Here is a 22,825-nt window from a genome sequence, read left to right as displayed (position 1 = left end):
GTGTGAGAGAGAGAGTGAGAGTGTGTGCGTGTGCGCGAGTGAGAGTGAGAGTGTGTGCGTGTGCGCGAGTGAGAGTGAGAGTGTGTGAGTGAGTGTGTGTGTGTGTGTGTGTGAGAGTGAGAGTGTGTGTGTGAGAGAGAGTGAGAGTGTGTGCGTGTGCGTGTGTGCGTGTGAGAGTGAGAGTGTGTGCGTGTGTGAGAGTGAGAGTGTGTGAGTGAGAGTGAGAGTGTGTGAGTGAGAGTGTGTGTGTGAGAGTGAGAGTGTGTGTGTGAGTGAGAGTGTGTGTGTGAGAGTGAGAGTGTGTGTGAGAGTGAGAGTGTGTGTGTGTGAGAGTGAGAGTGTGTGTGTGAGAGTGAGAGTGTGTGAGAGTGAGAGTGTGTGAGAGTGAGAGTGTGTGTGAGTGAGAGTGTGTGTGAGTGAGAGTGTGTGTGAGTGAGAGTGTGTGTGAGTGAGAGTGAGAGTGTGTGTGTGAGTGAGAGTGAGAGTGAGTGTGTGTGAGAGAGTGAGAGAGTGAAAGTGTGTGAGAGTGAGAGTGTGTGAGAGTGAGAGTGTGTGAGAGTGAGAGTGTGTGAGAGTGAGAGTGTGTGAGAGTGAGAGTGTGTGAGAGTGAGAGTGTGTGCGTGTGAGAGTGAGAGAGTGTGTGTGAGAGTGAGAGTGTGTGTGTGTGTGAGAGTGAGAGTGTGTGAGAGTGAGAGTGAGAGTGTGTGTGAGAGAGTGAGAGAGTGTGAGAGTGAGTGTGTGTGAGAGTGTGAGTGAGTGTGTGAGAGTGAGAGTGTGTGTGTGTGTGCGTGTGAGAGTGAGAGTGTGTGAGAGTGAGAGTGTGTGTGTGAGAGTGAGAGTGTGTGTGTGAGAGTGACAGTGTGTGTGTGTGAGAGTGTGTGTGTGTGAGAGTGTGTGTGTGAGAGTGTGTGTGTGAGAGTGTGTGTGTGAGAGTGTGTGTGTGAGAGTGAGAGAGAGAGAGTGTGAGAGTGAGAGTGTGTGTGTGTATGAGAGTGAGAGTGTGTGTGTGTATGAGAGTGAGTGTGTGAGAGTGTGTGTGTGAGAGTGAGAGTGTGTGTGTGTGAGTGTGTGTGTGAGAGTGAGAGAGTGAGAGAGTGAGAGAGTGAGAGAGTGTGAGAGTGAGAGTGTGTGCGTGTGCGTGTGAGAGTGTGTGTGTGTGTGTGTGTGTGTGTGTGCGTGTGTGAGTGAGAGTGTGTGTGTGAGAGTGTGTGTGTGAGAGTGAGAGTGAGTGTGTGTGAGAGTGAGTGTGTGTTGGACCCGGCCTCATGGCGTGGTCCTACCCCTCCCGCCTGGCGGGCCCAGGACGATATCCGCCCTCCACCAGACCTCGGGCGGCCCCTTCGGCCCGATCCTGCACGCCCCAACCCCACATGGCCGGCTACCAGCCCGGTCCACCAACGCAGGCCTGACCCCAGCGTAGGCCCATCACGACCTCAGCACGAGGCCGTGCCAGACTCCATCTTGGACCCACCACGTCACAACCATGTAGCCTCGGCCCCAGCCCAGGCCCCAGCGAAGCCCCGACATCGAGGCACCAAGATCCACCCAGGTAGCCACTCGACAGATCCCGGAGGAAGGGGAGTTTCGATGGGCCTCCAGCCGTCCCCGGACGCCTGGTATCGATCGCCCTCCGGCCTCCCTGGGCGCTGGCTCCACCCCCCTGCTGGGTGTCTGGACACCATCATCCCGGCCCCTCTGACCCCCAGGCGCGAGGGTCCGGACTTCAAAGACCTCCAGACCTATATCTGGGCCAGCCCTGGATTAAGACTTCAGTTGTATCCTGGACTGGAAGCCCTGCTGACGCGGTCACGGCCGACACCAGACGAACTCATCCGTAACCCGACGACCTTCCGAGAGCCTGCTGGCGCTGCCGCGGCCTGCCTTGCTGAACCATCTGAGAGCCTGCTGGCGCTGCCGCGGCCTACCTTGCTGAACCTTCCGAGAGCCTGCTGGCGCTGCCGCGGCCTACCTTGCTGAACCTTCCGAGAGCCTGCTGGCGCTGCCGCGGCCTACCTTGCTGAACCTTCCGAGAGCCTGCTGGCGCTGCCGCGGCCTACTTCGCTGAACCACCTTGCAAGCCTGCTGGCGCTGCCGCGGCTCGAACATCTCGGAACCCCCCAGCTCGAGGATTGAGAGCTGTGCGTAGGGTATCCCTTCCTCCGCCCAGAGTAAGACTGTCCCGCTACCTTACCCCCCTTTCCGAGACTTTCCAGATCCCTCGATCTGCTTGTACATACTGCCAAGAACCAGCAACCGCTTATTCCCCATAAAAGCTTGAGACCTTAAATTCTTGTGTGTGGTGTCCATCTGTAGTGTTGTGATTACTCTGCTGTACGATCCTAGGAGAGGACCCTCATTCAGGAGGCCTCTCAGCAAACGCTCGGCTACTCCTGGACGGAGAGGTGGCCCTAGGGGTGGTCAGTCAGACATCTTCTGCCTCCCCCGGGGACGCCTTTCTAACATTGGTGGCAAGCGCTGGGATCCGTGCCCACGCAGATCGTACAGAGAGTAATTCGCTCACTACCAAGAAAAAAAAACCACTGCAACCATGAGCACAGAATTCCAGAAAGAGAAAATGGAAGACTACAGTCACAAGGAGCTAAAGCAATTCTGCAAGGACTTAGGCATCGCTACCACTGGCTTAAGTACTAAAGAAGACTTTAAATCGGCCCTGCAGGCCTGGGTGGACGCCGGCGAGGCGCCACCCCCGAGGGAGGATAACCCGGGCCCGAACGGAGGCACGGAGGCTGCGACGAACCCAGCGGGAGGGAGACCCGCGAACCCAGACACGGGCCTCTCCCACGAAGATGCCAGAGAACGAGAGAAGAACCGGCTCCACGAATTGGAGCTCGTTCGACTCAGACAAGAAGGAGAGATCCAACTGGCAGAAAGGAAGTTAGCCCTCGAGCAGCTACGGCTAGAAGGAGACCTAGAAGAAAAGCGAAGACAAAGAGACCTCGAGGAGAAGAAGCTCCTGCTCGAGCACGAGCGCGTCCTCAAAGAAATGGAATTTAAAGCCAAGGCAAACGAGACTGATCGCTCCGGGGGGAAGATCTCACCTCCCCCGGGGGACACCAAGGTGCACATACCTAAGGATGTCGTCAAAGAGTACTATAAGAACGACGACATCCAACAGTGGTTCAAAGCCTACGAGGTCGCCATGACCGCCCATCGAGTACCCCTCAAGGACTGGGGCGCCGGCCTGTGGGGGAAGTTTATCAACGAAGGGAGAGACGCCCTGCTAGAGCTCCCCGACGCCGAGATGACCTCGTACGAGCACATGAAGACCGCCCTCCTCACTCGCTACGGACTCACCCCCGAGATGTACCGGCAGCGATTCCGAGACTGCAAAAAAATCCCCGGTACCACGTGGGTGGAGTACGTGAACTATTACAGCAGAGCCTTCGAGGGGTGGACTCGGGGCTGTCAGGTCACCACCTACCAGCAGTTGGTCGACCTCATTCTGTGGGAACATCTATCCAATAACTGCTTCATCGAACTCCGGCAACACCTCCTCGACAGCAAACTGACTGAGCCACGAAAACTCGCTGTCGAGGCGGATAGATGGGCGAGCACCCGAGTCGCCCGGGGTCCGACAGAAGACTCCGGCCGGGGATCTCCGGGAAACCACCGACCCCGAGGCGGCAGAGTAGGCCAGAGCCGGGGACCAGACGCCCCCAGGGGTCATCCCCTGCCTCCACGTCGCCACCCTGGGGCCAGAGAGGGGGCCCCCCGGCCAGACCCGGGCCCCGCCCGAATGTTACGTGCCACAGATGCCAGCGACAGGGTCATTACGCGAATGACCCCCTCTGCCCGATGAATCAGCGGCCCGGCACCACCGGGCCCCCAGCCCGCCAGATAATGGCCGCGGCCCTGGGTGAAGAAGGTAGTGAGGAAGAGGACAACGGCCCCGAGCAGGCCGAGTGGGAGCCCGCCGCCATGACCTTAGCCTGCCTGGGGACTCACGACCTAATCCCCCGAGGCCCGATCCCCGGCAACACCCAGAAGTACCGCCAGTGGGTCACCATCAATGGTCGCCGAACCGAAGCCCTCCGTGACACTGGAGCCAGCGTAACAGCAGTCCGCTGCCATTTGGTGACCTCCGAACAGATCCTTCCTAACGTCCTGTGCCCAGTCCGGTCCGCAGATAACTCAGAGACTTTGTGCCAGATGGCCCGCATCCCCTTCGAGTGGGGGGGGGAGTGTCGGGCATGCTAAAAGTGACTGTCCGCGACGATGCCCCCGTGGACTGCCTCCTTGGGAACGACCTGGAAAGTTCTCCCTGGGCAGGCGTCGAAAGAAGAGAGCACCTAGGGATGCTAGGTCTTCCCGAATGGGTCTGCGCGACCACCCGTTCCATGTCCGCCCGAGCCTCCACCCCAGCGGGGGAAGCTTCGACTGAAGAGCCGGAGTGGCCCGCACCGCCGCCACCCGTCATCCCCGAGGACCCTGGCCTGGAACACGGCTCCCAAGAGCCCGACCAAGAAAATCTCCCCGAACTCCAACACCTCCCCGAACTCGCGCAATGGCGCCAAGAAGGGGGTCCCACTCGCGAACAGTTCCGGCAGGAGCAGAAAACCTGCCCCTCTCTTGAGGGGGTCCGACAGCAAGCCGCTACTCAAGCCGCGGGAGACCCCGCGGGGTCCCACTGGGTCTATTGGGACAACGACCTTCTCTACAGTGAGCAGAAGATTGCCGAACTAGGGGCCAGCCGGGTGCTGGTCGTGCCCCTCCGATTCAGAGACTTCCTCCTAAACTTAGCACATGATGTGCCCCTCGCCGGGCACCTGGGGCAGGACAAAACTTACAGCCGCCTGGTGACCCATTTCTACTGGCCGAAAATGCGGAACGATGTGCATAACCACTGCAGAACGTGCCCGACCTGTCAAGCCAGCGGAAAGAGCGGGGGGAAGGTGAAGGCCCCGCTCCAACCCTTTCCCGTGGTCACCACCCTCTTCGAGCGAGTGGGGATCGACATCGTAGGGCCCCTGGATCCTCGCACCTCCCAGGGGCACCGCTTCATCCTCGTCCTGGTGGATCATGCTACCCGCTATCCCGAGGCCATCCCCCTCCGAACCATCATGGCCCCCGTGGTGGGCCGAGCCCTCATGAGCATCTTCTCCCGAGTCGGCTTCCCTCGGGAAGTCGTGAGTGATCGGGGCTCCAACTTTATCTCGAAGCATATGCGGTCCCTCTGGCAGCAGTGCGGGGTCGCCTATAAGTTCACCACTCCGTATCATCCCCAAGGAAATGGACTAGTCGAACGATTCAACAGGACACTGAAGGGGATGATCAAGGGCCTAGAGGAGCCCCTCCGGCGCAAATGGGATGTCCTACTGCCTTGCCTCCTGTTCGCCTACCGAGAGGTACCCCAGAAGTCCCTGTGGTTCAGCCCTTTCGTACTCTTGTACGGGCACCCGGTCCGAGGCCCCCTCAGCCTGGTCAAGGAAGACTGGGAGACGGCAGTCCGAGATGCCCCACCTGATGTCTACCGGTACCTCCTGACCCTACGCAATCAGACTCGGAAGTTTCGGGGACTTGCCGAGGCCAACCTGGAGGCTAGTCAGGAGGAGATGAAACGCTGGTATGACCAGAACGCCTCGTCCATCGAATTCGAGCCGGGCCAGCAGGTCTGGGTCATGTCCCCGGTCGAACCTTGTGCCCTCCAGGACAAGTGGACGGGGCCCTTCAAGGTAGTGGAGCGCAAGAGCCCCGTCACCTACTTAGTGGACATGGAATCCCCCAGGAACCCCCTCCGGGTTCTCCACGCTAACCGACTCAAGCCACACTTTGCACGCACTGAACTAAGTCTGCTGCTGGCGACCGATGACGGAGCTGAAGACGACTCCGAGCCACTACCGGATCTCCTCAGCACCACCGAGAAAGACGGCTCCTTCGAAGGGGTCCGGCTCTCCTCTACCCTGACCCCAGAGCAGCAACAAGACTGCCGGAAGCTGCTGGGGCAGTTTGCGGATCTGTTTTCCCTCACTCCGGGGGTCACCCGGTGGTGTGTCCACGATGTGGACACCGGAGACAGCCCGCCTGTGAAACACCGAGCTTTTCGAGTACCCGACCGGGTTCGGGCCTGCATACAAACAGAAGTGGCCAAGATGTTAGCTCTAGGGGTTGGCGAACCCTCCAACAGTCCCTGGGCCAGTCCCGTTGTCCTGGTCCCTAAAGCCGCCGCCCCCGGGACAACTCCGGAGCTCCGGTTTTGTGTTGATTACCGGGGACTGAATGCAGTCACCAGAACCGACGCCCATCCTATCCCCAGGGCGGATAAACTAATCGATCGCTTAGGAGCTGCCAAATTCCTCAGCACCTTCGATCTCACGGCGGGGTATTGGCAGATCGGCCTCACCCCGGGTGCACAAGAACGATCAGCCTTCTCGACCCCCGATGGCCACTATCACTTCAAGGTGATGCCCTTCGGCATGAAGAACGCACCAGCAACCTTCCAGAGACTCGTGAACCAGGTGCTGGCCGGACTAGAGGAGTACAGCGCTGCCTATCTCGATGACATTGCTATGTACAGCCTTCACTGGGGTGAGCACCTGACCCACCTCTGGACGGTCCTGACGGCCCTTCGGCGGGCCGGACTCACCATCAAAGCCAGTAAGTGCCAGATAGGCCAAGGGACTGTGACCTATCTGGGACACCAAGTGGGGAGCGGCCACGTGGCTCCCCTCCAACCAAAGATAGACACCATCCGGGACTGGGAGCCCCCAGTCACCCAGACCGCCGTCCGAGCCTTCCTGGGGCTCACTGGATATTATCGGCGGTTTATAAAAGACTACGGGAGCATTGTGGTGCCCCTGACCTAACTGACCTCCAAGAAGCTACCAAAGAGGGTGCACTAGACCCCTGCGTGCCAAACGGCCTTTGAGACTCTAAAGACTGCCATGTGCACCGCCCCTGTGCTCCAGGCCCCCGACTACAGCAGAGAGTTTGTAGTCCAGACCGACGCCTCGGAGCACGGCATCGGGGCGGTCCTGTCCCAAGTCAACCCCGAAGGAATCGACCAACCTGTGGCCTTCATCAGCCGACGCCTGCTGGCGAGAGAGCAACGCTGGAGCACCATCGAGAGGGAAGCCTTCGCCGTGGTGTGGGCCCTCAAGAAGCTCCGGCCCTACCTCTTCGGCACCCACTTCCGGGTCCAGACCGACCACCAGCCCCTGCGTTGGTTGATGCAGATGCGGGGAGAAAACCCGAAGCTGCTGCGCTGGTCCATCTCGCTGCAGGGAATGGATTTCACCGTGGAGCATCGCCCCGGCAACGACCACGCCAATGCTGACGGCCTGTCCAGATTCTTCCGCCTTGGCGAGGAGAATCCCCAAGAAGATGGGTGACTCTCCCCTGCCTTCAGCTGGGGGGGGACGCGTGTTGGACCCGGCCTCATGGCGTGGTCCTACCCCTCCCGCCTGGCGGGCCCAGGACGATATTCGCCCTCCACCAGACCTCGGGCAGCCCCTTCGGCCCGATCCTGCACGCCCCAACCCCACAGGGCCGGCTACCAGCCCGGTCCACCAACGCAGGCCTGACCCCAGCATAGGCCCATCACGACCTCAGCACGAGGCCGTGCCCGACTCCATCTTGGACCCACCACGTCACAACGACGTGGCCTCGGCCCCAGCCCAGGCCCCAGCGAAGCCCCGACATCGAGGCACCAAGATCCACCCAGGTGGTCGAGTAGCCACTCGACAGATCCCGGAGGAAGGGGAGTTTCGATGGGCCTCCAGCCGTCCCCGGGCGCCTGGTATAGATCGCCCTCCGGCCTCCCTGGGCGCTGGCTCCACCCCCCTGCTGGGTGTCTGGACACCATCATCCCGGCCCCTCTGACCCCCAGGCGCGAGGGTCCGGACTTCAAAGACCTCCAGACCTATATCTGGGCCAGCCCTGGATTAAGACTTCAGTTGTATCCTGGACTGGAAGCCCTGCTGACGCTGTCACGGCCGACACCAGACGAACTCATCCGTAACCCGACGACCTTCCGAGAGCCTGCTGGCGCTGCCGCGGCCTGCCTTGCTGAACCATCTGAGAGCCTGCTGGCGCTGCCGCGGCCTACCTTGCTGAACCTTCCGAGAGCCTGCTGGCGCTGCCGCGGCCTACCTTGCTGAACCTTCCGAGAGCCTGCTGGCGCTGCCGCGGCCTACTTCGCTGAACCACCTTGCAAGCCTGCTGGCGCTGCCGCGGCTCGAACATCTCGGAACCCCCCAGCTCGAGGATTGAGAGCTGTGCGTAGGGTATCCCTTCCTCCGCCCAGAGTAAGACTGTCCCGCTACCTTACCCCCCTTTCCGAGACTTTCCAGATCCCTCGATCTGCTTGTACATACTGCTAAGAACCAGCAACCGCTTATTCCCCATAAAAGCTTGAGACCTTAAATTCTTGTGTGTGGTGTCCATCTGTAGTGTTGTGATTACTCTGCTGTACGATCCTAGGAGAGGACCCTCATTCAGGAGGCCTCTCAGCAAACGCTCGGCTACTCCTCGACGGAGAGGTGGCCCTAGGGGTGGTCAGTCAGACATCTTCTGCCTCCCCCGGGGATGCCTTTCTAACAGTGTGTGAGAGTGAGAGAGTGTGAGAGTGAGAGTGAGAGTGTGCGTGTGTGCGAGTGAGAGTGAGTGCGTGTGCGTGTGTGCGTGTGTGAGTGAGAGTGAGAGTGTGTGCGTGTGAGAGTGAGAGTGTGTGTGTGAGAGTGAGAGTGTGTGTGTGAGTGAGAGTGTGTGCGTGTGAGAGTGAGAGCGTGTGAGAGTGTGTGCGTGTGAGAGTGTGTGCGTGTGAGAGTGAGAGTGTGTGCGTGTGAGAGTGAGAGTGTGTGTGTGAGAGTGAGAGTGTGTGCGTGTGAGAGTGAGAGTGTGTGTGTGAGAGTGAGAGTGTGTGTGTGAGAGTGAGAGTGTGTGTGTGAGAGTGACAGTGTGTGAGTGAGAGAGTGAGAGTGTGTGCGTGTGCGTGTGTGCGTGTGCGTGTGTGCGTGTGAGAGTGTGTGCGTGTGCGTGTGTGCGTGTGCGTGTGTGCGTGTGCGTGTGAGAGTGAGAGTGTGAGAGTGAGAGTGTGTGAGTGAGTGTGTGAGTGAGAGTGAGAGTGTGTGTGTGTGTGAGTGAGAGTGTGTGTGTGTGTGAGTGAGAGTGTGTGTGAGAGAGAGTGTGTGTGTGAGAGAGTGTGTGTGTGAGAGAGAGTGTGTGTGAGTGAGAGTGAGTGTGTGTGAGTGAGAGAGTGAGAGAGAGTGAGAGTGTGTGAGAGTGAGTGTGTGAGAGTGAGAGTGAGAGTGTGTGTGTGTGCGTGTGAGAGTGAGAGTGTGTGCGTGAGAGTGAGAGTGTGTGTGTGAGAGTGAGAGTGTGTGTGTGAGAGTGAGAGTGTGTGTGTGTGTGTGTGAGAGAGTGTGTGTGTGAGAGTGAGAGTGTGTGTTAAAGTGAGAGTGTGTGTGTGAGAGTGAGAGTGTGTGTGAGAGAGTGAGAGTGTGTGTGTGAGAGAGAGAGTGAGAGAGTGAGAGTGTGTGAGTGAGAGTGTGTGTGTGAGAGTGAGAGTGTGTGTGTGAGAGTGAGAGTGTGTGTGTGAGAGAGTGTGTGTGTGAGAGAGTGAGTGTGTGAGAGTGAGTGTGTGGGAGAGTGTGTGTGTGAGAGTGAGAGAGTGTGAGAGTGAGAGAGTGAGAGTGTGTGCGTGTGCGTGTGAGAGTGTGTGTGTGCGTGTGAGAGTGAGAGTGTGTGTGTGTGTGTGAGAGTGTGTGTGTGTGTGAGAGTGAGAGTGTGTGTGTGTGAGAGTGTGTGTGTGAGAGTGTGTGTGTGAGAGTGAGAGAGTGTGAGAGTGAGAGAGTGTGAGAGTGAGTGTGTGTGTGTGAGAGTGAGAGTGAGTGTGTGTGAGAGTGAGTGTGTGAGAGTGAGTGTGTGTGTGAAAGTGTGTGTGTGAGAGTGAGAGAGTGAGAGTGAGAGTGAGAGTGAGTGTGTGGGAGAGTGTGTGTGTGAGAGTGAGAGAGTGTGAGAGTGAGAGAGTGAGAGTGTGTGCGTGTGCGTGTGAGAGTGTGTGTGTGCGTGTGAGAGTGAGAGTGAGAGTGTGTGCGTGTGCGAGTGAGAGTGTGTGTGTGTGTGTGTGAGAGTGTGTGTGTGAGAGTGAGAGTGTGTGTGTGTGTGAGAGTGTGTGTGAGAGTGAGAGAGTGTGAGAGTGAGAGAGTGTGAGAGTGAGAGAGTGTGAGTGAGAGTGAGTGTGTGTGAGAGTGAGTGTGTGAGAGTGAGTGTGTGTGTGAAAGTGTGTGTGTGAGAGTGAGAGAGTGAGAGTGTGAGAGTGTGCGTGTGTGAGTGAGAGTGTGTGTGTGCGTGTGAGAGTGAGTGAGAGTGTGTGTGTGAGAGAGAGTGTGTGTGTGAGAGTGAGTGTGTGTGTGTGAGAGTGAGAGTGCGTGTGAGAGTGTGTGTGTGAGAGTGAGAGTGTGTGTGTGTGAGTGAGAGTGTGTGTGTGCGCGTGTGAGAGTGTGTGTGAGAGTGTGTGTGTGCGTGTGAGAGTGTGCGTGTGAGAGTGTGTGTGTGCGTGTGAGAGTGTGTGTGTGAGAGTGAGAGTGTGTGAGTGAGAGTGAGAGTGTGTGAGTGAGAGTGTGTGAGTGAGAGTGAGAGTGTGTGAGTGAGAGAGTGTGAGAGTGAGAGTGTGTGCGTGTGCGTGTGAGTGTGTGAGAGTGAGAGCGTGTGTGTGAGAGTGAGAGTGTGTGTGTGAGAGTGAGAGTGTGTGTGAGAGTGAGAGTGTGTGTGTGTGAGAGTGAGAGTGTGTGTGTGAGAGTGAGAGTGTGTGTGAGAGTGCGTGTGTGAGTGAGAGTGTGTGCGTGTGCGTGTGCGTGTGAGAGTGAGAGTGTGTGTGTGAGAGTGAGAGTGTGTGTGTGAGAGTGAGAGTGTGTGTGTGAGAGTGAGAGTGTGTGAGAGTGAGAGTGTGTGCGTGTGAGAGTGAGAGAGTGAGAGTGCGTGTGAGAGTGAGAGAGTGAGAGTGCGTGTGTGAGAGTGAGAGTGTGTGTGTGAGTGAGAGTGTGTGCGTGTGAGAGTGAGAGCGTGTGAGAGTGTGTGCGTGTGAGAGTGTGTGCGTGTGAGAGTGAGAGTGTGTGCGTGTGAGAGTGAGAGTGTGTGTGTGAGAGTGAGAGTGTGTGCGTGTGAGAGTGAGAGTGTGTGTGTGAGAGTGAGAGTGTGTGTGTGAGAGTGAGAGTGTGTGTGTGAGAGTGAGTGTGTGTGCGTGTGAGAGTGAGAGTGTGTGAGAGTGAGAGTGTGTGAGAGTGAGAGTGTGTGTGTGAGAGTGTGTGTGTGAGAGTGTGTGTGTGAGAGTGAGAGTGTGTGCGTGTGAGAGTGTGTGTGCGTGTGAGAGTGTGTGTGTGAGAGTGAGAGTGTGTGTGTGAGAGTGAGAGTGTGTGAGTGAGAGTGTGTGAGTGAGAGTGTGTGAGTGAGAGTGAGAGTGTGTGTGTGTGCGTGTGAGAGTGTGTGTGAGAGTGAGAGTGTGTGTGTGAGAGTGAGAGTGTGTGTGTGAGAGTGAGAGTGTGTGTGTGAGAGTGAGAGTGTGTGTGTGAGAGTGAGAGTGTGTGTGTGAGAGTGAGAGTGTGTGTGTGAGAGTGAGAGTGTGTGTGTGAGAGTGAGAGTGTGTGTGTGAGAGTGAGTGTGTGTGTGAGAGTGAGAGTGTGTGTGTGAGAGTGAGAGTGTGTGAGTGAGAGTGTGTGTGTGAGAGTGTGTGTGTGCGTGTGAGAGTGTGTGCGTGTGAGAGTGAGAGCGTGTGAGAGTGAGAGCGTGTGAGAGTGAGAGCGTGTGAGAGTGAGAGCGTGTGAGTGAGAGCGTGTGAGAGTGAGAGCGTGTGAGAGTGAGAGTGTGTGTGTGAGAGTGAGAGTGTGTGTGTGAGAGTGAGAGTGTGTGTGTGCGCGTGTGAGAGTGTGAGAGTGAGTGTGTGTGTGCGAGTGTGTGTGTGCGTGTGAGAGTGTGTGTGTGAGAGTGAGAGTGTGTGTGTGAGAGTGAGAGTGTGTGTGTGCGTGTGAGAGTGTGTGTGTGAGAGTGAGAGTGTGTGAGTGAGAGTGAGAGTGTGTGAGTGAGAGTGAGAGTGTGTGAGTGAGAGTGAGAGTGTGTGAGTGAGAGAGTGTGAGAGTGAGTGTGTGCGTGTGAGAGTGAGAGTGTGTGAGAGTGTGTGTGTGAGAGTGAGAGTGTGTGTGTGAGAGTGAGAGTGTGTGTGTGTGCGTGCGAGAGTGAGAGTGAGAGTGTGTGTGTGAGAGTGAGTGTGTGTGTGCGTGTGAGAGTGTGTGTGTGCGTGTGAGAGTGTGTGTGTGCGTGTGAGAGTGTGTGTGTGCTTGTGAGAGTGAGTGTGTGTGTGAGAGTGAGAGTGAGAGTGAGAGTGTGTGAGAGTGAGAGTGAGAGAGCGAGAGCGAGCGAGCGAGCGTGCGTGCGTGTGTGTAAGCACGCGTGTGTATGTGAGCGCGAACGCCCAGGAGAGTCAGCCCGCCAGCAGAAGCGCGTCCTCGAGGTGAAATCGCCGAGGAAATGCGCGTAACCACCCCCTTTCAGCCATTCTCAGGAAACCCACGACAATAGGTCTTTCGCTGGAGCAGCGCTATGCGCTGCTAACACCAGCGAGACCTAAAAACGAAAAAAAACACGTAAGAGATCTAATGTTTGTGTCCGTCTGTGCTGCCACTCACGAGTCGTCTGTGCAGATAGCACCCGGTGAGTTTCAGAGATAGGGCTGTTTTACGAGGCTGCTGCAGCCACGGGTGGCGATGCAGTTCTATTTCTAGGCGGAGTGTTTATGTGAGTATTGTTTCATTCCATGTGTGCACAGAGCATTACTGCTGTACAGACACTCAAGGGCGAGTTCAAGCTTATTGGGGACATAAATGTGGAATATACCAGTACCAACTCCACGTTTTCAAAGCCTAATATTTCACTGAACATAACTAAAAACAAACATTTCAGATGGAAATGGCAAACATAAACCACAAAACCTTGAGACCTAATTGAAATGATGCGGCAAGAAAGAATGGTGTGTGTATCAAGACTCGACTGGAAATCCGGACACAAAACTCCCGGTCCAAATAACCTCTGCGCCAAATGTTGACCGCATTTTTCCATCTGAGTACCAACTGCCTAATTGGGAATATTGAGGCATGCAAATCCTCTTTGCGCAGTTTAATATCTCAGTTTTGAAGTTTTATGCTTGTTACCACCGATGAACATCGCAGTTCCTCTGTGCTCTACATTTTAAGTAGACTCGCGACAGGCGCGGGCACCGCATTCGCCTGGGTAAAAAGGCCTGTGGGCAGAGAGTTACCAACATCCCAGAGTGCCAGGGGTTCTGGCATCGGGAGGCAGCGAGACCCTCAGAAGGACTCTTGGCAGAAGAGACAGGCTCGGTCATTGTCCTGTCCAACCCCTCTGATGTCTTCCATTACAGATGTAGGTTCCGCATTTTATCCTCTTCACATGGTACTCACAGTTCTGCCCCTGGCACAATCACCCGAAGGGACTGGTGGCTTCACAAGGTGAGGGGAGGCAGCAACTTCACGGCGATTAGGACGGGTCTATTTGTTTTAATTTGTTGGTGTATCTGAAAAATATTTGTTTTTTAACTCGGGTCCATGGAGTGCTCCAACAGCAAAATGCTATTTTTGCTTGCAGCGCAGCGGCTCCCTGCAACGTCCCTGACCCTCCCTTCTCATCCTTTGAATGAAGGGTCTTTATAACATTTGTCGTTAAAAATACACCTCCCCCTGGCACCAATTTTCAGCAGCTTTGCAGCACTTCAGACCCGCAGCAGCGACGCGGCAGCTTGTCTGATAATGCCCGATGCGGCATTTCACAAGTACTGTTTTACATGACAACTTGTGCTTTTCCCTTGTGCCAGCCTCTTTGCACATGGGCACAAGTGGTGTGCTGGGTACTGCATCTCGGTTAACGCGTTCCCGGATAATGTTTTTTTAAAGCAGGATTTAATTTAATTTAAAAAGAAAAAATGGTAATACCGGCAGCACATGTGCAGCACATTATACCAAATTGCATTTAGCTACAAGCACAAGCCACAAATCCCGGCTTATTTACCTCTCAATAGCACCCTGCAACCTGCTCTTATTCAGCAGATAAAATACGTTGCATGTGTTTTTGAAAGGTAATTTGTTTTGTGTGACACTCGACACAAAACCAAACTTTTTTTCTGAATTCAGTCCTCCTCAGGCTTCGCACAGAAGATTTGTGCGAATATTCGCAGAGAGATAACTCAGAGCTCTGTTGTGGCATGTTCTGAAGCCCAACTAAAAACGACAATATATCTGGAGTATTAATCCCACCCTACTCCCCCTACTCTGTTGATTGTACACGAGGACTCGCAGTTTGTCTGAATCTGACCCACCGCAGCGGTGTGTGTATACACAAGATAATGACAGTCTGAAGCCCCTCCTCCCACAAACAAAACTTTCCCTTTAGCCAGAGTCACTGGAATTAATGCGACTGGTGAGAAACAAATTATGTGGCAGAGGTCATTAAATCATGTGACAAGAAAAGGGAAATACGACGTAATATGGAACATTTGTGAAATTATTTGTTCACTGTTTTACCATTTTTACTCGTTAGTACTTTCTTGGCGAATGTTTCTCCGTTTTAGAACCAATCTAACACACAAATACGACAATAAGCGCCTGAAATGTGACCAATCGACGTTCGTAAATAGCTCCGACCGCGCGGCAACATGTGTGGCCACGTTTTTTAGTAACTTTTGATCCGTTTGAGGTGCAAAAATCTTAAAATGTTGTCGCAGGTGATGGATTATGTGACAAATGTGAAAAATCGATAATTACGAGGAAAAATCCCCCGGTCTGCAGACTTGAGTATTTTCAGTGGCTCTGCCTTTAGCACACTGAGAAGGTTTCACGATAACATTTCAACCGCACTCTCTTTCCGACTATATGCATGCACGTTGATTTAAAATATGTACAACTTGATGCAAATTCAAAGTCGCGCACTTATGTTATATGATGCATATAATTTCTTTCTAGATGCGAAGGTTCAAAAAGGTGCTTATACCCCTGAGAACACCTATACAATGTCAAATGTATTTTCTGTTACAGCCTCCATTCGGGATAGTGTTCACACTATAGTAATCAATAACTAAATGTACTCTTTGAGAAAATGTGCACCTTTACAAGTGTGTTCACTTCGAGTAAATTCTCAACTCAATTTTTTATCCAAGTGTGAGCTGAGCTGAAAAATTAGCTGCGTTCCAAGGAGCAGAATGTAATACATCCGGGTACCGTGGGCGGGGAGCCGGCTGGAACGTTTCCGGGTCAGCAGGGGCGGATGCTACAGGCAATGGGTGCACTGGGGACGCGGCGTCAGCTTACACTCGGTCTCGGCGCACGGCTGTTGGGTGCCGTTTGAATTATGCAATCCAGGCCAGGTAATGCGGCGGAGATACCAGGGGAGTCGCAACAAAACAGCCAGGTGAGTGGGGGGATGTGTGAGTGAGCGTGTGTGCGTGCGCGTATGTGTGAGCGTGTGTGAGCACGCGTGTGTCTGAGCGCGTGTGTGTGTGTGTGAGCGCGAACGCCCAGGAGAGTCAGCCCGCCAGCGGAAGCGCGTCCTCGAGGTGAAATTGCAGAGGAAATGTGAGTAACCCCCCCTCTCAGCCATTCCCATGAAACCCACGACAATAGGTCTTTTGCTGGAGCAGCGCTATGCGCTGCTAACACCAGCGAGACCTAAAAATAACCTAAACTGGATAAGAAAGTTAGTTGAGCACACAGCACCACACGCAGTTTTTAGGACGGTGTCAGTTTTCAGAAGCGCTTGCATTCCTTGATAAAGGCATTGCGTGTGTGTGTGTGTGAGCGCGAACGCCCAGGAGAGTCAGCCCGCCAGCGGAAGCGCGTCCTCGAGGTGAAATTGCAGAGGAAATGTGAGTAACCCCCCCTCTCAGCCATTCCCATGAAACCCACGACAATAGGTCTTTTGCTGGAGCAGCGCTATGCGCTGCTAACACCAGCGAGACCTAAAAATAACCTAAACTGGATAAGAAAGTTAGTTGAGCACACAGCACCACACGCAGTTTTTAGGACGGTGTCAGTTTTCAGAAGCGCTTGCATTCCTTGATAAAGGCATTTATAATAAACTGTCTTTTTTTCAGAAATTGTTTTGGAGCGGCTAGCAGCAATCGCCTGCCAAACTATACAGAAAAATAGCTCGTAGAGCTGCAAGTGTGCAAGCTATATGGTTTAACGCACCATATGCCCAAAATAATCAGGATATTTAATATGGGAGGAAAGTACCCATGTTATTATTTTAAAAAAAACAGTTTTACCTTTGATGCTGGCGACTAGCGCCTTTCGTAGTGTACGTGTGTGTGACGGACAATAATTAAGAAAAGTTACTTGCATGATTGTAGTTATTTTAACACTTATTGAAACGTTTTTAGAATTGTACATATAAAAAAGTTTTAGTTGTATTCACTTTTTAATCTACATAAAATAAATTATATATAGCTTGAACGGTAACTTGGTCAGCTAGATGGACAGTGCGGATCCCCAGCGCCAGCATCAAGCACGAGAACCACTGTCAATAGTAATTTTCCTACTTCCCTATACAACACTTTCATTCGCAGTTTGACATGTTCCCTCCTAATACAATGCACAGGCCATCGCAAAGTATGTTAAATCCACTGTAACTGGACACAACTCTGTCCCCTGCTCAGCTCCAGGGTTAGAACTCAATTAGGAATACAGCCATCCTCAAAAACACAAAAGCGGGAAACTAGTAAATTCACCTAAGAGCACAACAACCCTTCCTCGAGAGAACCTTACCTACGATGCCATTGTATAGGTAAGCTTGGGAGCAACACAACAGCATCTCCTTCTTGTCTGTGAGCTCAATGCTCCAGCTGTATGCTGCGCACAAGATAGTTTTCTTATGGTAGCACGAACATCTGCTTTGGAATTAACACAACACTCCACCACACACTTCATTTTCATGCACATACATTCGGGCCCCTCCCCGATATAGAAACTCACCGCACAAACACCGGATACCATATGAAACATTAGACATCAACCCCACTTGAACTTAAACCATGGTGCGCTCACTGTTGATAGTGTGATGCTGTGGTACGGGGAAGGGAACGCCTAGGCAAAAGAGTGGGGCCTAATCTCCACTCAGTGAAAGATTCCACACAGATGGCTACGTCAGTACAGATAGGACACGCATCGTGGAACAGTTAAAACATCTCACCTGCTGCTTTTCTGAACTTTTTCCCTGCTAAAAGTTGTTGACTTTCACGCTGCTGGCTCAACCTCGCATGCCTCAGAGAACAGCGCTCGGGCTCAAGCTACGCGCACTACAACGCTGAAACCAGTTCTGAGCAGCGCACGACCCCCATTGTCCTGAACAGCCACATGAGTGCCGCAGCTATTGGACCTATGCAACAGACTGAAGTTACAGCGAAACACGGGAACGAACACGAGGATGGAAGAGATTAGCGCGCGCACCTCGGCCCCACCGAGTGCAAGTACACCAGGCGGGAGTTCATGGAAATGAAAGAAGCGAAGGATAACGTCTGTACGGGCGCACACTCAATGTCACACTGTGCGCGTTTCCGTGTGCCGTGAGCGTGCACATCGGGGCTCCCGTGCTCATGGAGAGCCCCGCCTGCTGCCGAGCCTGAGCCGCTGACCCTACACACCTGAGGAGGAAAGACCGGCCTGGAGAGCAGCGGGGGAGTCCTGAGTCAGCCCGGTGAGTAGGGGGACTGTTTTTTGGTGCCATCAGGCTAGCGAGACAGGAGATGGGCACTTTGAGTGTGTGGATGCGCGTGTGTGACAGTGTGTGTGTGTGTGTGCGAGCAGGTGGGGGGGGTGTGAGCGTGTGTGTATGCAGTGTGTGTGTGTGTGTGTGTGAGCAGGTGGGGGGTGTGAGCATGTGTGTAAACAGGTGGGGGGTGTGAGCGTGTGTGTATGCAGTGTGTGAGCAGGTGGGGGGGTGTGAGTGTGTGTGTGTGAGCAGGTGTGTGTGTGAGCAGGTGTGTGTGCATGTGTGCGTGTGTGCGTGCGCGCGTGTGTGCGTGTGACTGAGAGAGGCATGGCTGACTTCCTGGCAATCTGGAGATGTGCACGGCTGTGGGGGGGCTGGGCATGCGCGTCCACGATGTGAAATCGACGCGCGTGCCCAGGTCTGTCTCCCTTGAGAGCCGACTCCACAGCAATAGGTCTCGAGCGAGACCTAAAAATTGTCATTTACAAAACCAATAGCTCCAACTTTCCTAATGCGAGACCTATTGCATTTCCAATGCTTGTTCCAATACCAGTTCATCAATCTTGCATGCCTGTGAGGAGCAATGTTCTGCTTAGGACTTATTTATTTTGATCAGTGTTCTTCAGTAATAACATAACAAACAGCCCTATTCCTCAAGTCATACCCATGACATAGGCCCTAGTAGTAGAGGTGTGGCGATTGATGAAGCACCCCCAAAATAACCATGCTGAAATTCATAAGTGAATAAACAGTAATTTATTTATTTATTTATTTATTTATAACACTTATAAAGCGCGCTAATACCAACCGGTGTCCTGGAGCTGAAGTGGTAACTCCCCGAGATTGAGCCTCCCGAACTAGAGGGTGAAGAGCCATGTTTTCAGGTTTTTCCTGAATGTCAACAGGTTCGTATTTTGTTTAAGGGTTAGAGGAAGGGAATTCCACGCCTTTGCTGCTCCCCTAACGAAGCTTCTGCCCCCCAGCGCGCCTTCCCAATATGGGCTGTTTTAATCAGCCCCATGCTGGCCGACCTTAGTTGTCTCCCTGGTCTGTACCATTGGAAGCGATCCTGAAGGAACACCGGGCCAAGTAAGCCTATAAAATGTTTATCCTGCCACATTTGCTATGCAGTCAAAGACCTCTATCCTCCGAAGGAGGTTGGAGCTTACTTATTTTTCTCTGACTGCAAAGTTAGAGGATTTGTGTGACAATCTTGCTGTGTACTGGTGGGTGATAAAGGCTGTAGAAATTTATTTTCGTATCACACAACAAAATGCCTGTAAATGAACTGTACAAGTATTTCAGAATACATCAGAATTAGGAAAGCACAAATGAAGCATTTATTTTAATATGATCAAATCAATACACTAGGTGATACTGATTTTCACACATTATCATTTGTCTGCTGTATAACTTGTATAAGTAAAACTATATGCCTGTGCAAATGTAATGGTAATTTGAATTGAAAATGTGTTGCCTGTGAAGGCAGTGCACTACCACACCATGCACAATCCACACTACAACGTTGTACTCCAGGTCACTCTAGGATACTCCGCGCCACTCCACGACATTGCATATCACTCTATGCCACTTTATACCACTCCACGACACAATAGGGCACTTCACACCACTCCATTCCACGTCATTCACTTCTATGCACTAACTTTTGCCATGCTGAGGTGCAGCCGCGCTGGTGTACAGCATGGCTAAAATACATTGGTAAAGCTAATAATTCTCCCATAGACGAGACCTACTGGCTTTGCCAATGCTGGTTAGTTATGTAGAATTGCGAGGTTCAAGCTTCCCGGTAATACACATACAACTGATCATCAAACACAATGACCACAATATAGATTGTGTCTATTCTATCCTTCTGAAGAAAATCTCTAGCCCCGTTTTGAAACGCATAGTATTGAGGACTGTGGCATACAACTGGACAGAACCACAGCTGCCCCGACTGGTCGCGGTTTACGGAGTTTGTGGCCACTAAGTTCATTATTGAAATAAGTTCCCAAATGATCTTCACGAGGGGTGTTGGCAATGGGTACACAGATCGAGACATGTGTGAAGAAAAATCCGCGATTATCCAAACAGTTTCCTGTCGCATCGCAGTCCTCTGTAAAATATCCGAAGACTGCAGAACCAAAACCAACTGAACAGGGTATGAGCGCAAGGTGGGGGTATTCCCCTGCTGTAAGTTAACCCATTCACTCTACAATTAGACTAGCCCGTGTTCGCCCCACTCAATTTCACACAAGAGAAAAGGGGCAATTCAATTTGCTGTTCATTTAATAAATGTACTAACATCGGCTCCTTTCAAACTTGAGAAATAACGTAGAATCTAGAAAGGTCAGAACTTGAAAACGTCACCTCGATAGTGACTGACGTTGCATATGTAATCCCCAGCGCTCCAAGAATTAATGTGTTATTCTTTACTCCAATCAGGGAAATATGGCTCACGGAGTATATCAACCATCGAGACACAGCTGATGAACAATTCTACCAGTATAGAACTGGACCGCAGCGGAATTCCGGCCCAGGTCTCTGTCAGTCTAAAGAAGGCAACAATGGGCTGTTAAATTCGTCTCGTTTTAATCGGGTGTTAAAAAGTACAAATAAAAAATCGCGGGGGTTTTATCTTCACTCAGAAAATGACACTCCATGCTCTTTGTCTAGATGCGACAGCTGCGTGTTGCCCTGCTGCTGCGTGTTATTATATGCTAAAATGTCATTTAATTTGTAAAATATCCTTTCTTCTGCGATAGGGAACGGTCAACTGCGACAGCCGACGTCTTCAAGTGCAGAGACAGCAAGGTCCCCCGAGGAAAGGCTAACAAGAGAGAGCAGTCAGGCCACGTCTGCTCCTTCCGGGGGGATTGTTTTTGTAAATGAGAACTGTAATCCACATAGTGACAACACAAACTGAACCGTAGCACACATGACGGGCTTGAGAATGAGACCTTCCCCCAACAGCTGGGCTCAGTCAACGACACCCGACACAGGGTAACAGAGATGCAAAGGCAGGAGAGAACGGGAACACGAAGAGAACGGGTCGCCATTAAAGACAGATGGTGACACTGCCTGCTGCAAGCATCTTCGGATCTGCGGGGACAGCTCGCTCCAACAATGGCACAGAGCTCCACAAACACCAAAACGCAGAGGAGTTCTCCCCTGCTGCAAACCACAGGCCCTCTCTGTCCTGATACCCAAGTGATCCTATCACTTCTACCAGCCCAAACCGATCTCTGCTCTGAGCTATGAAGAATTCAAGCTCTCCACTCTCAGAAGAGGCATTCCACGCCATATGACTCGTGATGACATTGCATGGATGGCCACTCATAGCTCCTACTTTCGCACAAGAAAAAAAGTAGTGAAAACTACACACAGCAAACAGGGACCTTGTTGCATGATTTCTTTTTGATGCTGCTGAAGCATTTATAACCACTGTCTCCAAAAGGTAGTAAAAGCTGTGCCAAGAGTACCCAAGACCAAGCCAGCGAAAGCACCTGCTCGCCACCTAATAGGCAGCCAAGCACATTGGATCCCTTGAATTGGGAAAGTTTGGGCCCCAGAGGATATCGGTGTAGTATTCAAATAGGCCGCAAGCCCCAGAAGTCTCAGCCGGGATCTGACCAAAAGAGGTCTCTGAGACTTATCGAGCACTGTCAAAGCAACCCACTTTTTTTAAGGACTGCCTTGAAAATTATGCCGCTGGACAATTTTGTGAGAATCACCAGGAGAGAGAGGCTTTGACTCCGCTCAAATGTTAGGAGCCAGGGGCACATCCTTTAATTCGACAGAAGTTGTGTGCTTCCACAAAAAAAAAGTTCATCACCCTCTCCACACAGCAGTCATTTTATATATTTATCCAGCTGCCTCAGCTTGACATTTCAGGGGCACACATGACATTATAAAGCTATTAAAGTGTTAAATTCCACTAAATAATTTGTGGTGTTTTTCTATGGTAGCAGCACAGATGGGAGGAGGAAAGTCTAACCTACATTTATTTTTAGATCTAGCATGAAAGTGCAACTGTCACATGACCTTTTAACCTACACCAATATTATTTTACAGTTCTTTGCTTCCTCACAAACACATATAGTAAGTAAGTAAAAAGCTTATAAAGTGCATGAATGGCGAGGTGTCTTGGAGCTGGGAGTGGCAAGGAAACAAGTGTAAATCAGGTGAAAGCTTCATTCCTTTAAGGGGAATAGCCATGTCTTAAGCATTTTCCTAAACAGGGGTCTAGTAGGTTGTAGTCTAATGATGACCGAAAATTCATTCCAGAGCTTTGATGCTCGATAGGAAAGGTTTCTACCTCCCCATCTAGCCTTTTGTATTCTGGGGACCTGGACTAGACCTTTATTGGCAGATCTAAGATTACGTCGTGGGGAGTGCCAGTGAAAAAGTTTCTGTAGGTCCAATGACACACCACCATATGAAGCTTTATGCACGAGGCATAGCGCCTTGAATTCAATGCGCTGCTTGTCCGGAAGCCAATGCTGCTCCCTAATGCTGCTGCCACTATAGTGGTATTTAGGAATAATGAGGATTTTGGAGGGATTGAAGTTTGAACAGTTGCTGTTTGTTAATGTCTAAGAAAAGTGAATTACAATAGTCGATTCATGAGAGAATTAGTGCAACTTTAACAGATTTTCTGAGGTCTAGGGGAATAAGAGGCAACATTTTGTGCAAGGTTTTTAGTAGGAAAAATCAAGATGGAGTGAAATGGTTGATTTGTCCAGCAAAGTTTAGTTAGTCATCAAACAGGAAACCTAAGTACCTGGCTTTTATTGGGGGGTCGGGCAGTGACCTGCTTCTGACGGCCACCAGGAGTGATTCCAGAGCAGTGGCCCATTCCCAAACTCCATGACCTTCATTTTGCCGGTGTTTAATTTGAGGTCATTCTGATGCAGCCACCCCATAATGTACTTCAGACGGCTGTAAAATCTCCCGGCCATGCTTTCCACACTCAAAGAAATAGAGATGACAAATTGAGTGTTGTTGGCATACGATACCAACGAGAAACTGTGAGCCCTAGTCCACTTGGCCAAAGGTGTAAACAGATGTTAAATAAAGTTGGCGACAATGCTGAGCC

General features: G+C 52.4%; 1 protein-coding gene across 10 annotated transcripts in view; it reads right to left on the bottom strand.

Annotated features, from left to right (window-relative positions):
- The window catches only part of CNOT2 (CCR4-NOT transcription complex subunit 2), a 427,872-nt gene that overhangs the window by 366,375 nt on the left and 38,672 nt on the right, over positions 1-22,825 (bottom strand). The window lies entirely within an intron of this gene.

Source organism: Lissotriton helveticus, chromosome 1_1, assembly GCF_964261635.1.
Source record: "Lissotriton helveticus chromosome 1_1, aLisHel1.1, whole genome shotgun sequence".
Classification (NCBI taxonomy): domain Eukaryota; kingdom Metazoa; phylum Chordata; class Amphibia; order Caudata; family Salamandridae; genus Lissotriton; species Lissotriton helveticus.
This window is presented reverse-complemented; position numbering and strand designations above follow the sequence as displayed.